The sequence below is a fragment of the Nicotiana sylvestris genome, chromosome 3, assembly GCF_000393655.2.
Source record: "Nicotiana sylvestris chromosome 3, ASM39365v2, whole genome shotgun sequence".
Lineage (NCBI taxonomy): Eukaryota > Viridiplantae > Streptophyta > Magnoliopsida > Solanales > Solanaceae > Nicotiana > Nicotiana sylvestris.
In genome coordinates, this window is record NC_091059.1 from 64,210,142 (window position 1) to 64,225,807 (window position 15,666).

Here is a 15,666-nt window from a genome sequence, read left to right on the forward strand (position 1 = left end):
CCCATCCAACGCCCGTACATAACCCACACATATGTCTATGGAGCCTCTAAGGATGAAATGACAAGTTATGACAATGCCGGCAATAAGGCACCGGCTATACCTCAAAAGTAGAAGTCTACAACAAAAGATGTGCAACATAACCCCCTTGAAGGAGAAATGGGCTCACCAAGACTTCAAGAAGAAGGTACTCCGCTACGCGCGATCCGCACTGTCTGCAATGGAGCCACCTATATTCATTTAAAAATGTAGCGCCCTCGGTAAAAGGGACGTTAGTACCATGGAATAGTACTAGTATGTATAACTAAACACCATCTAGTTAGAAAGAACTTTCATACAAGAGTAAGAAAAATCACAAGTATCACTCAAACTTTAAACGATCACCACATTATCCAATAAAAGAATCAAACAACTTCCACATCATTTTTACATAGCTTTTTGTTTGGGGCATTTCACACTATTCATTATTGTTCATAATGCCACCGCTATCTTGAGCGGAGTTCGATCTCGACCCGATCGGCTGGGTCACCTCATTTGAGGCATATATTTCAATCACAATCTCATCTCCTTTCCGGAATTCATTCACAATGCCACCGCTATTTTTAGGCGGAGTCCGATCTCGGCCCGATCGGCTAGGCCGACTTTCCAAGGCATTGTTCCCTTCGCATCAATCACTTTGTTTCACATATATCATTTCGTAGGCACTTGGGGCCACAACTTATCACATTATCCTTGGAACTAGGCCACATTTTTTTACATCGTTCCCACATTCAATGTTAGATTTGTGATTTAGGATAATAAGTGCACAAAAGAGCAATTAAAATTGTAGGCATAGAGGAGATTTCACATAGATGGCACAACATGCGCAACTTCAATTTCAATTTAAAGCCCAAGCATTTCAATACATAACTCATATCCTTTCCCTTTCAAGTTATCAAGACAACACGTTGATCATGTTGAGACACATTTTTCACGTATATACGGTTACAACATCAATTCATGTAAAATAACAGCAATGCAACAATTCAGTTTTAATCTTACCCTATTCACACGAACGCCGATGAAGCTCAATTTCTAAAAGACGGGGTTTTAGCCATACCGAGCTTTCCTTAATCCTATAACGTTCTGGAATGTTCGCACCTCAATCTATTTAAGCAATATAGCACAATTTAACTCATAATCAAGAAAAGATCATAATCTAAGCTCTTTTGAGCATTTTACCAAGCAATTAGTGTTCATTAAGGTCTTATGGTTCTTTTATGCAAGATTACACTAGCCCATTACCCATGCCTCCTCTTTTATAATTCCTAATACTCTTAAAAAATGCATGCAATGCCAACCCCCTTATCCCCATGAATTACTTCACCAATGACCCTTTGTAGCTATGTGTAAAAACAATGAGAGCTGAGGTGATGAAACCTTACCTCTTGGGATGAGGGTTTAGGTCCTTCACTTGATTATCTTCAATGATTTACCAAGAATTCATGGAGTAATTTTGATGGGAAGCACTTCCCCTCTCTTAGATCCCCCTCTCTCTCTCTCTATAAAAGTGTCAGGAAATGGGCTCAAAATGAGCTATTGCACAGGATATAATGACAGGGGGTCGGGTTTAAAATTTAGAAAACTGGAGCCCCGACTCGGATCTGCGATCGCATTTGCGATCGTAAAGTGGACATGCGGCCCGCATAATGGACCGCAAAAATGCTCCCCAAGACCTGAACACACTGCCTGGGTATGCGGTAGAAATGCAGTCCGCATACCCGTTCTGCGGTCGCATAATGCACTGCAGAACTGCCCCATACAAAATCCCAAGGGAATTATGCGACTACTTTGCGGCCCGCATATCGATTATACGATAGCATAATTGGCCGCATAGCTGACATCATTTTGGCCAACACACTGCTTCACTCTGCAGCGACTATGCGGTCCGCATAGCCGTTATGCGACCGCATTTTCGACCGCAAAAACGCACTTTTCTGGAAAACATTATTACTTGACTTTTTAATGCATAGACCAGTTCTAAAGGCTCCGAACCGCTGCGAACAAGCTCGCCGCGAAGAATTTTACGCATCTCTAACATATGATCCTGATTGCCACTACAAACTTTCGGGTTTAGAGTGGAAATTTTCACGGGGCCTCACAGCCTGTTCATAATGAGACACATATGGTGGGTATGATTTGTGTTGAAAAGGAATATGAGAATTCTTCTGAGATCCTCGGAGGGCCACTTGCCGCAAAGTTTTCAACTCTATCAGTCTCAGTTCCAAAAGTTGATCTTAAGAACAAGTTGGCAAAAGGAACCCAAAAGTTATTTGCTGAGGTCAATATGATTGAAATTGGTAATGATATTGGTAATATTGATGTGAAACTTAGTGGTTAAGATGTCGAGCTTGGTAATTGGAAAGAAGCTCCCTTCTTGGTTAGTCAGGGAGGAGTTCTAGTGTTTTATTTTGTTGCCATTTCTGTTGTCCGGATTATTTCAGGGTTGTAATCCGGATGTTGTCTTGTGCCTCAAACTCTTCTATCCTTTTATTTTGTCTAGTTCATTTAGTTGTAGTAACTCATTTAGTGTTATCTAGGTTTGTTCCAAGGTTGTAACCCCGTTTATTTTGCTTGTTTAGTTGTTCAAACTCTTTCACCGTCTGTCTAATGCAATTTTCTGTTTTCTGTTATTTCTAGTCATTTTTTTTGTTTAGTTCTCTTCTTCTTTTATAGTTCTTTTTCCTGCTGACTCTAGTGACATGACATGCATATATAATTTTAGGCCTCGTCTTTAAAGCTAGTTTAATCATGAAGCAATGAAACAATTTTGAAGATGATAGGGACATTTGAGGGAAATAAGTACAGATTTGGACATTTTGAGATCATTTAAAGCCCGAACTGTGTGAAACTGGGACAGATAATTTGGAAAGTTAATAGGATGACAAGAATTCGTTAAAGGAGAGTGCATCCCAAACAATTTGGAGTGAGCAATTTTGAGTTCACCTCAAGTAACAATATAAAGCCGATGGAGTTTGCTCTGAACTAACGGAGGATATCCATTGTGAAGAGGGAATCACCCAACGAGTTGTACCTGACAAGGCACTAAAATGTGGAAGGTATGTCAGTGATATCAATGCTGAAGTTGTAAAAGAAATGTTGTGAGTGCTTTTCCTTTTTCATTTCAAGTTGCATGCGTTGTACTTGGCATTTTCAGGAATTGGGAGGCCCTCTTTCAGCTACCCAAACACTTATACCATTCGATACCCTTTTGAGCATGTACTGATTTCTTTGACCTCCTCTTTTTTGGAATCAAATTAATGTCATACGAAAAGAAAAAAAAGAGTTCATGACAACATAGGTTTATTTTAGAAAGTTCATTCCAAAAGAAAAATTCAAAAAAAAAAAGAAGAGAAAAATAGAGATAAAGAAAAAAAAGAAGGAAAAAAAGAGAGAAAAAGAAAAAAAGAAGGAAAAGGAAAAAAGAGAAAAGGGAAAACAGTAACAAAAAGTATTCTTATGAACTACGTTTGACCTGATTCTTGTCACCACAAGATACGTAGGCAGCCTTACGGTTTGGTCATAACAAATAAAATGTTTCGTAATCCCACAAAGCCAAGAGTGGGATAGATTTCTTAGAAATTCCATCGCAAAACGAAAAGAAAAAAAAGAGAATCAAATTCCCTTGTTTTAGAAATTGGGGCAAAGTTTTTAGAATGGATTCCAAAGTTATAAATAAATTAACCCCATTGTCTTAGTTATTTTGAGCCTTTATGATATCATCTCTTTCTAACCCTGTCCAAAAGCCACATTACAGTCCGAAAAGACCTCCCAAATAATTTTTGAAAGTGCTGAGTTTAGACATGCCAAGAGTATATGATGTTTTTACCATGGTTAATGCCTTGTCATCTGCAGAATCTGAGGAAATAAGAAGAAAAGAACAAAATGAGAGAGTTTTATTGGTAAAAACCTTCACAGGCACCATAAAGTGATGTTGAGTTGAGAGAAAGAACAAAATGAGAGAGGCTTGATGGTGAAAACCCTTCGGTTACTACAAGTCGAATAAGGATCATGAATCAGATTGGATAATCGGAGCATTGAAGCCCAGTTTCATAATTTAGGGGTATAACAAGAGTTGAACATCAGACTTCTTGACAGATTAGGCCACAGGTGCATGTCATGGTCATTAGAGTTGGTATCCACATCTGATAAGTTTCTACTTTGTAGTTTTCTTGTTAGGAATCATCTCTTTCCATTGTCCTTTACTTTGTTCCTTTTGTCTCGTTTACTTCCTCTTCTTGAGTCTGTTTGGTCAGAACAAGTGAGAAATGACTTCAAAATTTGCTACCAGCTTTCCAATTGCACAAAACAGGATCTGGCTAACACATAAAAGTGGCGTAAGTCAGGAAAGAACAGTATGCGCACTGAGTTGGTAACAATTAATGTGCTTTGGGATTCATGTGAAATACAAAGGTTTGGTATATGTCAATTCATGAACAATGCAACAAATCGAGGATGTTGGGTGAACAGATCAAAAGTATTTTCTGTGATAAGGTTGATAGAAAAGTGGTTAACCAATGACAAGCAAGGTCCTCCAAGCGGAAATCAAAGTTATCAAGGCAAGTGAAGGAGCAAGCACCCTCAAAGTCAAGGCCACAAACCAACAACCATATTTATAAACTCACAAGTTTTCTTCGTTTGAAACAGGGACGAAAATTGTGTCCAAATCAAAGCTTGGAAGTTTGAATGTTTTTTCAAGTGTCGTGCCCCATTTTGTTAGCATAAAGGCGGTTTGAGAAGGGGAAAGAAAAATTTGTTCGATCTACAGGAACCCTCCATGAGGAAAAGCATGGTTCAGGGGCAAGAAATTTTGTTCATTCCGCAGAGATCCTCTAGGAAGAAAGCATGGCTCAGGTAAGTTCATTCTCGGCTTTTCAGGACCCTCCTAGATAATGAGATTTAATTTAAAAAATTTCAGGACCCTCTTGGATAATGGGATTAATTTAAAGTTCTCAGGACCCTCTTGGATAATGGGATCTAGTTTTAAGTTTTTAAGACCTTCATAGATAATAAGATTTAGCGTAAGTTTTACCTTTAGGAAATAGAATTTAGCTTTGAAGTTGTCACTCTTAAGATGAGATTTAATGGGATTTAGCTTTAAAATTCTTAGAGATTTTGGGTACCATGATTCGATTAACACTCACACATGTTCCCGATGTCAAACTAGGCAAAAAATTTCTTTTGTTTTGTTTGTTTTGTTGTAATCAGGTTCAAAGGGAAAACATTTCAAGTTTTGGAAATCAGGAGCCCACCTAGAGAACAAAGGGAAAGCAATTCAAGCGTTGGTAATCAGGCACCCACCTGGAGAACAAAGGGAAACAATTCAAGTTTCGAGGAGAAACAGTTCAAGTGACAGCAATCAGGAGCCCACCTGGAGAACAAAGGGAAACAGTTCAAGTCTCAAGAAAAAATAGTGCAAATGTTGGTAATCAGGCGCCCACCTGGAGAACAAAGGGAAAGCAACAATGTTCAAAGGAAGACGGTTCAAGTTCAGCAATCAGGAGCCCACCTGGAGAACAAAGGGAAAACAAGTCAAGTTTCGAGGGAAAAGCAGTGCAAGTGTTGGAAATCAGGCACCCACCTGGAGAGCAAGGGAATACAGTTAAAGTTTTGGCAACCAGGTGTCCACATGGAGAGAAAGGGAATACAGTTATGTTTTGGCAATCAGGCGCCCACCTGGAGAGCAAGGGGATACAATTAAAGTTTTGGCAATCAGGCACCCACCCGGAGAATAAGGAAAGTAGTTCAAATTTCAAAGGAAGACAACACATGTTTCAAGGAAAAATAGGTCAAGTTTCGAGGAAAATCAGTTCAAGTTGTGGCAATCAGGCACCCACCTGGAGAACAAGGAGAAGGCAGTCCAAGTTTCGAAGGAAGGCAGTTCGAGTATTGGCAATCAGGCGCCTATATTGATACCCAATTTTTCCCTATATATTTTTTAATATGAAAAATAACTTCAAAATGACATATATATGCATATGTGAGCATATCCAAGTGACTTATTGTTTTTCCATAATTTTTAAAGGTTTTTAAAATCAATTTATTTCCCTCTTTTATCCCAAAAAACCCAATAATTATTTTCAAAATTATAATTTTGGTAATTCATTTATTAGAATTTCACATTTATGTTATAATATAGTTAAGATAATTTTTGCATATTTTTACAAATTTATTTAGTATTTTTAAGCTAAATTGCACGTAATTGCAATATTAGTCTCTTTTAAGATTTAATTGCGTTTATATTCATAAAATCAAGTCCTATATTTTTAAATTGTTAATTATATGTTATAAATCATTTTAGTGCTTTTAATTTGATTTCAGAAATTAATTTACTACTTTTTATAAAATGAATAGGGAAAAATGGCTATTTAAAATCTAGCCAGATTGGCTTTCAATTTCAGCCTAAGTTGAGCCCCAAATCAGACCCAATTTCCCAGCCCAATTGCAACTCAAACTCGACCCCTAACTCAATTTAAGTGACCCAACCCGGATTCCCCACCTAACCCCTTTAATCATAGTCGTTGATCATTTAGATCAACGACCACCGTTCCCTCTTACATTTTTTAACCTTAAACGACCCCTTACCCTACCTCATTCTTCATCAAATGCCGCCCTTGGATTCCCTTTCCCTCTCAATTCTCTCTGAAACCCTCATGAACCCTAGCCGCCGCCATCTAATCCCACCCTAATCCACCCTAAACCCTGCGTAATCCATGGCCTCCCATGACCATTGGAGATGTGTAGTGGCCTCCTATGGCTCCTGGGTGTTTGTTCTGTGGTTTCGTGTCCAGACCTCGAGGGAATATGGTCCAATCCTTTCTCGACTTCTGTTCATGGCCAGTCATCCATGACCTTTCTCCGGCCAACCATGGTTGTTCGAATCAGATCCTTGACTCTCCTGGTTAGATTAATAACTTTCAAGGTCTTTCTCACCTTTTCTGGGTCTTACGAAACCCTAATCTTTAAGATCTTTTGGTTTTCTTTTAGATATGCCATAGATCTGTGCTCACTATGAATTTCTTAAGTGTTTTCTCGAAGGTTCTTCAACTTTTCTTTTAAAACGACTCTTCATTTATTTCGACGATTAGGGTTTTCCTTTAAGTTATTTCAAAAGATCTCTTCTCTGATTTTAATGTGTTTGTAATTTTGCTATGTTTTACTCATGTTGTTCTTCTATCTGTTTCAACATGTTAAAACTCTAGTTCCCTTTTTATCTCATCCGAGTTCTGAAACTGCATGTTTAAATGGGTACTTGTTCGATTAAGTTCTTCGTCCTTGCTTGACTTATTTGATTCTGAGTTTTACCATCTTTTAAACTCGATTATTGTGGAAAACCCTAGGTCTTTTGGTCTAAAACTGCTTGTTTAAATGTATACTAGACTCGATTAAAGGTTCCTTGTTTCAGACTCTCTTTTCTTTACTGTGATGTTTTACCTTGCTGAATCTTTTACAAAATAAGCATATTTTGTACTTAGACTTGATTGTTTGCTTCATGCTTTTACTGCCCCTTTTATGGCAATAATCAATCTGTTTCCAAACTGATTTTTCTTCCTTAATTAGACTTGCTGCTACCCGTTAAACAATGATTCCGTAATTAAAGGGAGTCACTTATGGTAATTGATTCTGACTTGTGATTGTTTCCATGTTTGTGTTAAGACTTTACTTATTACCTTATTCTTCACCTGTTTTCAAAACTATAAATACCCACCCTCTTTTCTTTCAAAGACACGAACAAGTTGAGTTCAAGAACATACACTTCACTCAAAACTCTCTCTTTCTCTATTGCTACTTGTGCTACTGCTTTAACTAGCCGGCTGAAAGCCAAAGATAGGCTGTGGAAATTTGTTTACTTTTTCTTTCTGCACTTTGCCTCTTTACTAGTATGCCCTAGTTAATTTTCAAAGCATCAACAACAATATGTTTCTATAATTGTTCCAACTTCTCTCATGTTTGTCTACTTTTGCTTATGTTTCTGCAATCAAGTTACATTACTAGCATGTTGAAATGTGTCCCCTTTCCCTTTTAAATTAATGCTCTCCTATGTGTATGAATCCCAAAACCCCACATACCCTATTTGTGTTTGTGTTCTCTGGCTGGTTTGTGGGCATGCCAACATCACCTATTGCTGTGCATGTCCAAACTTGACTCTTCCTGGGGTCATATGCTTCATGAAATGTATTCCCAAAACCCCTGACCCCTTTGTGCAACTGCTGATTCTGTGTAGTTTAAGCTTTACTACTACTGTTTTCCAATCACCCTTACCCCTTACCATTCTCAACCCATTTTTAAATAAATCTCTGTATTCTGCACTTCCACTATATTCTTAGAACCTAGGTTTTGCCCCTCTTGTGTGAGCCTTGAGCTCCCTCTTAACTTGGACACATAAGGGCTGGCCCTTCCACACTGCACTCATCTATGTATGGTTATGCAACCTGGGTGTAAGCACTGCCCGAGGTCCTTTGAGACCCTTAGGGAACTTTGACACACTCAGGTTTGAGGAAGGCTTTGAACAAGTGGCTTTTGAGGTGGTTTATTCCATAACTCAAAGAGAAAGTCAGAATCAGGCTTCCTATGGTTGTAACTTTTTATTTTGCACTTTTCTGTTGTAATTCAGTACTTGGTCTGTATCAATTTAACATATATTGGGGTTGGCTAGTGAAAGGGATGAGGTAATTACACATGTTTAGCTATTAGAAGAGTAGACACCATGCCTATAGGATTTGTTTTTTTTTAAAATTCAAACTCTGCATGCTCCACTTTCACGCAGATAGAGAACATGCCTATAGGACTTGTTTAATGAACTCTGCATGTTTTATTACCACACTTAGACACCATGCCTACAGGATCTAAATGGCTATAATCAGACGTCATGTCTACAAGGTTAAAATCAGCTTCGAAATAAGTTGTCATATCTATAAGATTAAAATCAGTATTTTTCATAGAAATCATGCCTATAGGAATTTCAAGTAAGTCCTGCCTGCTTCATTTCACGTTCAACTAGATATCATGTCTGTAGACACGTGATTTTTGACCCTCCCCAAGATTTTTCATATTTTAGCACGTAAATATTTAATTTAGGCCTAATATAGCTATTTCAACTCATTTTTACCCTTTAACTTTATTTTATTACAAGAAACGAAAATTACAAAAAATAGTTTCATTAATGTTTTGTAGTCATTTTTAATCTTAAAAAATACCAAAAACAGTTTTGTTTTAACGGTCAGTCTTATTTTAATAATTATTTTATTTAAGTAAAATTAATTAATAAATAAGGTAGTATTTTAGTCTCGTTAGTGGGGAAAGAATAAAACTTGGGCTCGAGCAACCCATTTTTAGGCATAATTTTCGGACCTAGCCCATAATTACTAGGCCCATACCCCTAACCTAATCCCTACCCCTATATAATACTACCTAATGCCTAAATAGTGACCTACACCTAAAGACCTATACAAAAACTTGGATCCGCCGTTCTCACCACGAAAGAAGGGGCTAAGAGCTGAGAGTGTGGAACCAAAATGTGGTTTATTTTTACTCAAAATACTCAAATAAGTGTAAAAAAAAAGTTACCAAACTATATATAACGCCACAAATAATGGCGCTATACAGTAACGTTAACTGCACCGTTACTGTATAGCGCCACTATTTGTGGCGTTATACTGACACATCTTACATAGCGCCATTAATAGTGGCGCTATACGCCTTATTACCTGACCCCACCAATAATTTCTGGGTTCAATAATTTAAATGTGTATAAAGCCACTTTTTATGGCGCTATATACAAAAAAAAAAAACGGGCTAGCCATTTTCTATATAAACATCGTTGAATCGCCACAACTTCATTCAATTTTTTTTTAACTCTTGTTGGTTTCTATTGTTGTTAAATTCTCCAGCATTTTTTCATTATGTCTGAAGAACGTAGAATAAGAGTATCATTATATTGGGGGGGTGAAGTTGTGATGGAGAATAACTATGTGGGCTACAGTTTACCTGCTAAGTGTAATGTTAAATTGCCACTTTCAATGGAGTACGAAACATTGATATCGTTGTTATGCAAAAAAATGAGTGTGAGAAAACGTTCAGTGATACTCAAAGTAACCGGAAGATATCCGTATTCCGTTACGCCGCAAGGGGTTGCTTTTTACTCAGAGTTTAACATCGACGATGATGACACTTTGAGTGATTTCTTGAGGACTCCGGACGAATGCCGGGAATTTCTTGTAATCACAATGTTGGAGATGTACGTGAAGGTCGAAGACGTTCCAAAAAATGAGGTTGTGCGTAGTAGAGATAACCCCCAGTCATCGGGTGGTTATTCTGGATCAGTTTTTGCCGGACATGTTCCAGATGAAAGAATTTTTCTTGATTTAAATTTATCACCGTCGGCGAATGAGCAGCGAGAAAATAATTTATACCCTGCTTTCCATAATTCACAAGAAGAGTGGTAAACTTCAATTTTCATTTGTGTTAATTATGTATATTTTTGCGTATTGAATTAATTTTAACGCTCATTTATTTAATAGGGGGTACCGGCCGGATATGAATTTTACAAGTGGCCCATCCGGTAGTCATCACCTAACTGAAAACGTCCATCATGGAATGTCATCACATTACAACTTGTAAGTGAAAAGCTACAGCCATATATAAAGCATTTATTAATTTAGTAGCTTATATTTTTGTTGAAATGTGCAGTGAAAACGAGCAAGTTGAACTACCCGTACTCACTCAATTGCCCGAAAACGACGTATTACATCAGGATCTGGCAGATGAACAGAGTGAGGAAGAGAACAGCGATTACGATAACAATGCCGATGAATCGGGAGACGAGACACCATTTGCTCGTGAGGATGGTGATGAAGAGGACGAGGAGGAAGGACCCGATTTGAAGAGAGCCCCCCATAGACGAAAAGTGAACGAGTCTGAAGTGCCGTTTCATTCAAGGGAGATTCCTTATATTGATAACTTGCCAGCCGTGCCGGATGTGGAAGCTCTCACAAGGGATTTTGATGAAATCCGGACAGCAATGTGGGATGAGTCTAGACCAACGGTGCTTGCAAAGGGGATGCTTTTTCCTGATAAAGCACGCGTAAGCAGGGCTTGTAAAATGCACAATGTTAAAGAGTGTCGTGAGATGCAGGTATCAGAGTCAAGTCCGACGGTATACAAGGCTATTTGCCGCAGGTGGTTTTGGCCATGTAATTGGATGTTGCGTGCGTCGAAGAAGAAAACAGGTATGTGGAAAGTGGGTAAATACATTCCCACCCACACATGCGAAATGGACACTTTCAACGGGAATCACTTCAACTTGGATATTGACTTGATATCTCTTGTACTTATTCCGCACATCGAAGCGTCCATAAGGTATAAAATCAAAGAGTGCATTACAGCAGTCTACCAGAAATATGGCCACACAATTACTAAAAGAAAGGCATATCTTGGGCGCAAAAGAGCGTTTGAAATAGTCTATGGTAACTGGGATAAGTCATTTGCAGATCTGCCTAGCTACATGGCTGCACTGCAAGCACTTTAACCCCGGAACAGTTATTGAATGGAAGCTTGAGCGGAGTCCGGGTAAACCAGAATATATATTCAATTACGTGTTCTGGGCGTTTAAGCCAGCAATTGATGGTTTTCCGTATTGCCGGCCCGTAATATCCATAGACGGAACTCATGTCTATGGAAAGTACGATATCAAGCTATTGATAGCCGTGGCAGTGGATGCTAATGGACAAGATATTTCCTCTAGCCTTTGCTATTTGTGCAAATGAAAGCACAGAGACGTGGACAATGTTTTTGAACCACTTGAAAGAGCACGTTGTCAAACATCGTTCAGGTATTTGTCTAATATCTGATCGGCACGGGGGTATATTAAGTTCTGTGGAGAACCTTCCTGCCTGGCAAGAACCTTATGCATACCACCGTTACTGTGTGAGGCACTTTAAGGCCAATTTCAAGAAGGCACATCCCAAAAAAGATCTACATGATTTGATGTGGATGGCAGCAACAGACCACCAACAACATAAATTCCGGAGGCATATGGATTCTATCAGGCAAGAAGACGATGCAGCATATCGTTGGTTAATGCGACATGATCCTGAAAAGTGGACGTTGCATGCAGATGGTGGCAGACGCTGGGGAATTCTTACTACAAACGTGTCAGAATCCTTCAACGGGTTATTAAAGTCGGCAAGAGGATTGCCCGTCACAGCCATGGTGCGTATGTCGTTCAAGCAGATGGCGGAGAGGTTTGTACAACGGTCTGCAGCTGCAACGGAATTGATGGAAAGGGGTGTTGAATTTATGCCAGTGCCTATGAAGAGATTAGAGAAATACAGACGGCGAGCACATTGGCATTCCTTTTTGCAATATGATAACGAACGAGGTATTTTTGAAGTTCGCACCGCTATCCATAATAATCGGGGTAATAATGTACATACTGTAAATGAATCCACAAGGTTATGCTCATGTGGGAAATGGTCAATCTACCACATGCCTTGTTCACATGCCATCAAGTGTTTTCAACGTGTTGGTTATGCGGAGACCAACTATATTGATCAACAATATAGTGTTTCCAAATACCTAAACACATATAGTGGTCAGTTGCAACCAGTGGGTTCTGAGCATTACTGGCCCCCAGAACCATTTAAAATGGTGTGTAACAAGTCCTATTTGCGTAAAAGACAGGTGCAGAAGAGAACGCGTATACGGAACCAAATGGATGTTAGTGATATCGTATATGCACGCAAATGTGGTATATGCTCGCAAACAGGCCACGACCGTAGAAAATGTCCTTTGGGTGGCAATAATAATCAAGCTCAGGGCGGGTGTTCTTCTATTGTACCTAACTACCCATGAGTTCATGTTGTAATAATTAGTTGTTATGTATACGATTTAAGTATTTATGAAATAATATTTTCTTGTTTGTTAATTATGATTTGTACTTTCCCTTTTTACCTATTTAAATAATAATTTAATATAATTATCGGTATATTTATTATGTGTGTTGTCTTGTCGCTATCACGATATTTAATACACAAAATATACATATGGCGCTATGTGTGTCTTGTCTTGTCGAACTGAAAAAGCTGAAAACATCATGATATGGCGCCATTAGATATGTGTGACCGGCTGACATAAAGTCGTCTCGTCAACATCATGATATGGCGCCATTAGATATGTCAACATCATGATATGGCGCCATTAGATATGGCGCTATCTAATATAGCGCCATTAGATATGGCGCTATATGTGTCTTGTTTAGCCTATAAATAATGGGGTCATTGTAGTTATTTTGTGTGCTAAAAATTTCCCCCAAGAAATATTTCATTAAAAGTAAGTAAGGTTTTTATTATAAGCAAATAGTTCACAAATGGCTCAACCTGGTCGTCCACCAATTTGCTTATGTGGAAAACCATGCATGATGGATTGTGGGTGGGAAGGTGCTAACGTTGGACGCCGCTATTGGTGCTGTATGAACAAGTTGTACAAGCAACCCGACGAACCTACTTGTGAATTTGATGAATGGGCTGAGGAACCATGTTATCAGGAAAGCTACAGGGATAGATTACAGGAATTTCATAATATGTTGTTATACCAGCATAGAATACAAAAGGAGGGAGATAGAATTATTACAGAAATGAGGGAGAAACTGAAGGAGGTGGAAGATAAAAAATGGAGAGCAGAATGGAATTGTGAAGCACACAAGGAACGCAACGAAAAATATAAACGGGAACTTGCGGAGGTGAAGGCGAGAGTGAAAGAGTTAGAAGAAGAAAAAGAACAAATGGAAGAACGATTTAAGTGGTTGGAGCGAAGAATAAATGACAACTGAGGATGGAGCATTGGCGTGTATGTGTTTAGTGTCATTTTCATATGTCATGTATTTTTATTATGTTGGCCTGTTATGTTTGTGTTTGTGTTGTAGTAATGTTTTCCTTGTTTGTTGTACTAAATTTTATTTTAATTTAAGTGGAAGTTAAGTTTAAGTTGTTGTGTTACTATACCAAATACTATAAAACGAAATGAGAACTAAAAAAAAGTAACTGTCATATTCGACTAAATATTATTTACACCAAAAAAACAAAAAATGGAAGACCGAATCAATGTGTCCCGCATCCGGTGTGTCTCAAAGTAGCCGTTGGCCTGAGGCGCATCCCCTGCCGCCCGGGTACGCTATCAGGATCATCATCATCAAGTCGTCTCCTTATGGCCGGATGCGGCACAAGATGACATGTATCGGTGGTGCTGTCAGGTCCAGTAGAAGGCTACATAATAATATCAAACTTAGTATAGAAAACTACATTACAATTCACAAAAATTTATATTGTCTTACCATAATCGTGTCTGGATCCTGAATGTAGTCATCTGTCGCAGCATCGCATGAAGCCTAAAAAAGTAAATTAATAAAGTTAAAACAAAATAAATAAGTTATAGTAAAAACAGTAATAAAATTAATACTAATAAACTCATACCTGCGCATGTGATGAGCTGCCATAACTCAGTCGGTGCCCACTATCAAAATCTCGGATCGGTCGAGACTCATCAGTGGTAGACGGGCCAGGGAAATATCTACCCAACTCCACTCCTTGAAAATCCGAGCCCATGATCAAGAATTGACCCGATGGGGTCACCTGCGACGCCCCTGGAGTGTCATAAATGCCAAGGTTGTAAGACGGCATGTCGGTCTCATGCATGCCACCTCCCATATTAGCAGCAACATCATCAGCAGGAGCCTCAAAGCCCCCATGCTGGGGACCTCCTCTCCGCCCACGACCACGTCGTCCAACACCAGCAGGTCGTCGTGGAGCAGCAGCAGCTCGTCGGCCACCACCCCGTGGCATACCACGACCTCGCTGGTACGTGGCTGGGTCAATATAATCTGGCTGGTGTGCCAAACGCTGATCCGATCGGCCTTGCTGCAGTGTCTGGGCAGCCACATCCATTAAGCGACGACTATAGTCCTGCATGATCACAGGGTCGTGGACATAACTCTGCATCTGCTGCCCCATACGATATACGGTATGCAATCCAATCGCCTGCACAAAAGTTTTTAATATAAACTACGTATTTGACTAGAAATTACTATTAATGTAATTGATAATAACAGAAAACATACCAGAGCCTCATGTCTCCCGGCGTATGAGACATACCGACCATCTACCTGATGAACTGGGTTCCCAATATAAAGTCGGGAAACAGTGCGGTACCATGCCATATAAACTTCGATAGGAAAGTGTTGCGGAGCTGGGGTCAAGTCCCCTCGGCTGTCCCAAATACCCAACTGCGCTGTCAGCCACTCAATAAATGTGTCGTCCACTCTCATCCTATCATCCCTCTCATAATGTAAAGGATCCCATGCAGGCTGAGTCGGTATAGACTGCGGAAATCCAAACTGACGAAATACTCGCTCTGAGGCATGATGCTCAACAATATCGAGGCACGTGAGAGGGACGGAAGCCCTCCAAATATGGCGACCGTGCGTGCAATACGCTGGCAGGGTACCTATCCAGCTCTTCGCTGTACGGCGTCCAGATGAACTATCAAATAATAACACAAACCGTTAGTATGCGCAACACCTAGTTAAACAATAATTGGTAAGTTTAGTTAGATATTCACATGTGCATCCTCCAGAAA

General features: G+C 39.3%; 1 long non-coding RNA gene across 1 annotated transcript; it reads right to left on the reverse strand.

Annotated features, from left to right (window-relative positions):
• Window positions 1-14,131: 14,131 nt before the first annotated feature.
• On the reverse strand, window positions 14,132-14,644 carry LOC138886872 (uncharacterized). Its single transcript, XR_011405803.1, has 3 exons — window positions 14,505-14,644; window positions 14,366-14,419; window positions 14,132-14,297 (listed from the first exon to the last, which is right to left on the reverse strand). It is a non-coding gene; the product is annotated as an uncharacterized lncRNA (long non-coding RNA).
• Between the last annotated feature and the right edge of the window lie 1,022 nt (window positions 14,645-15,666).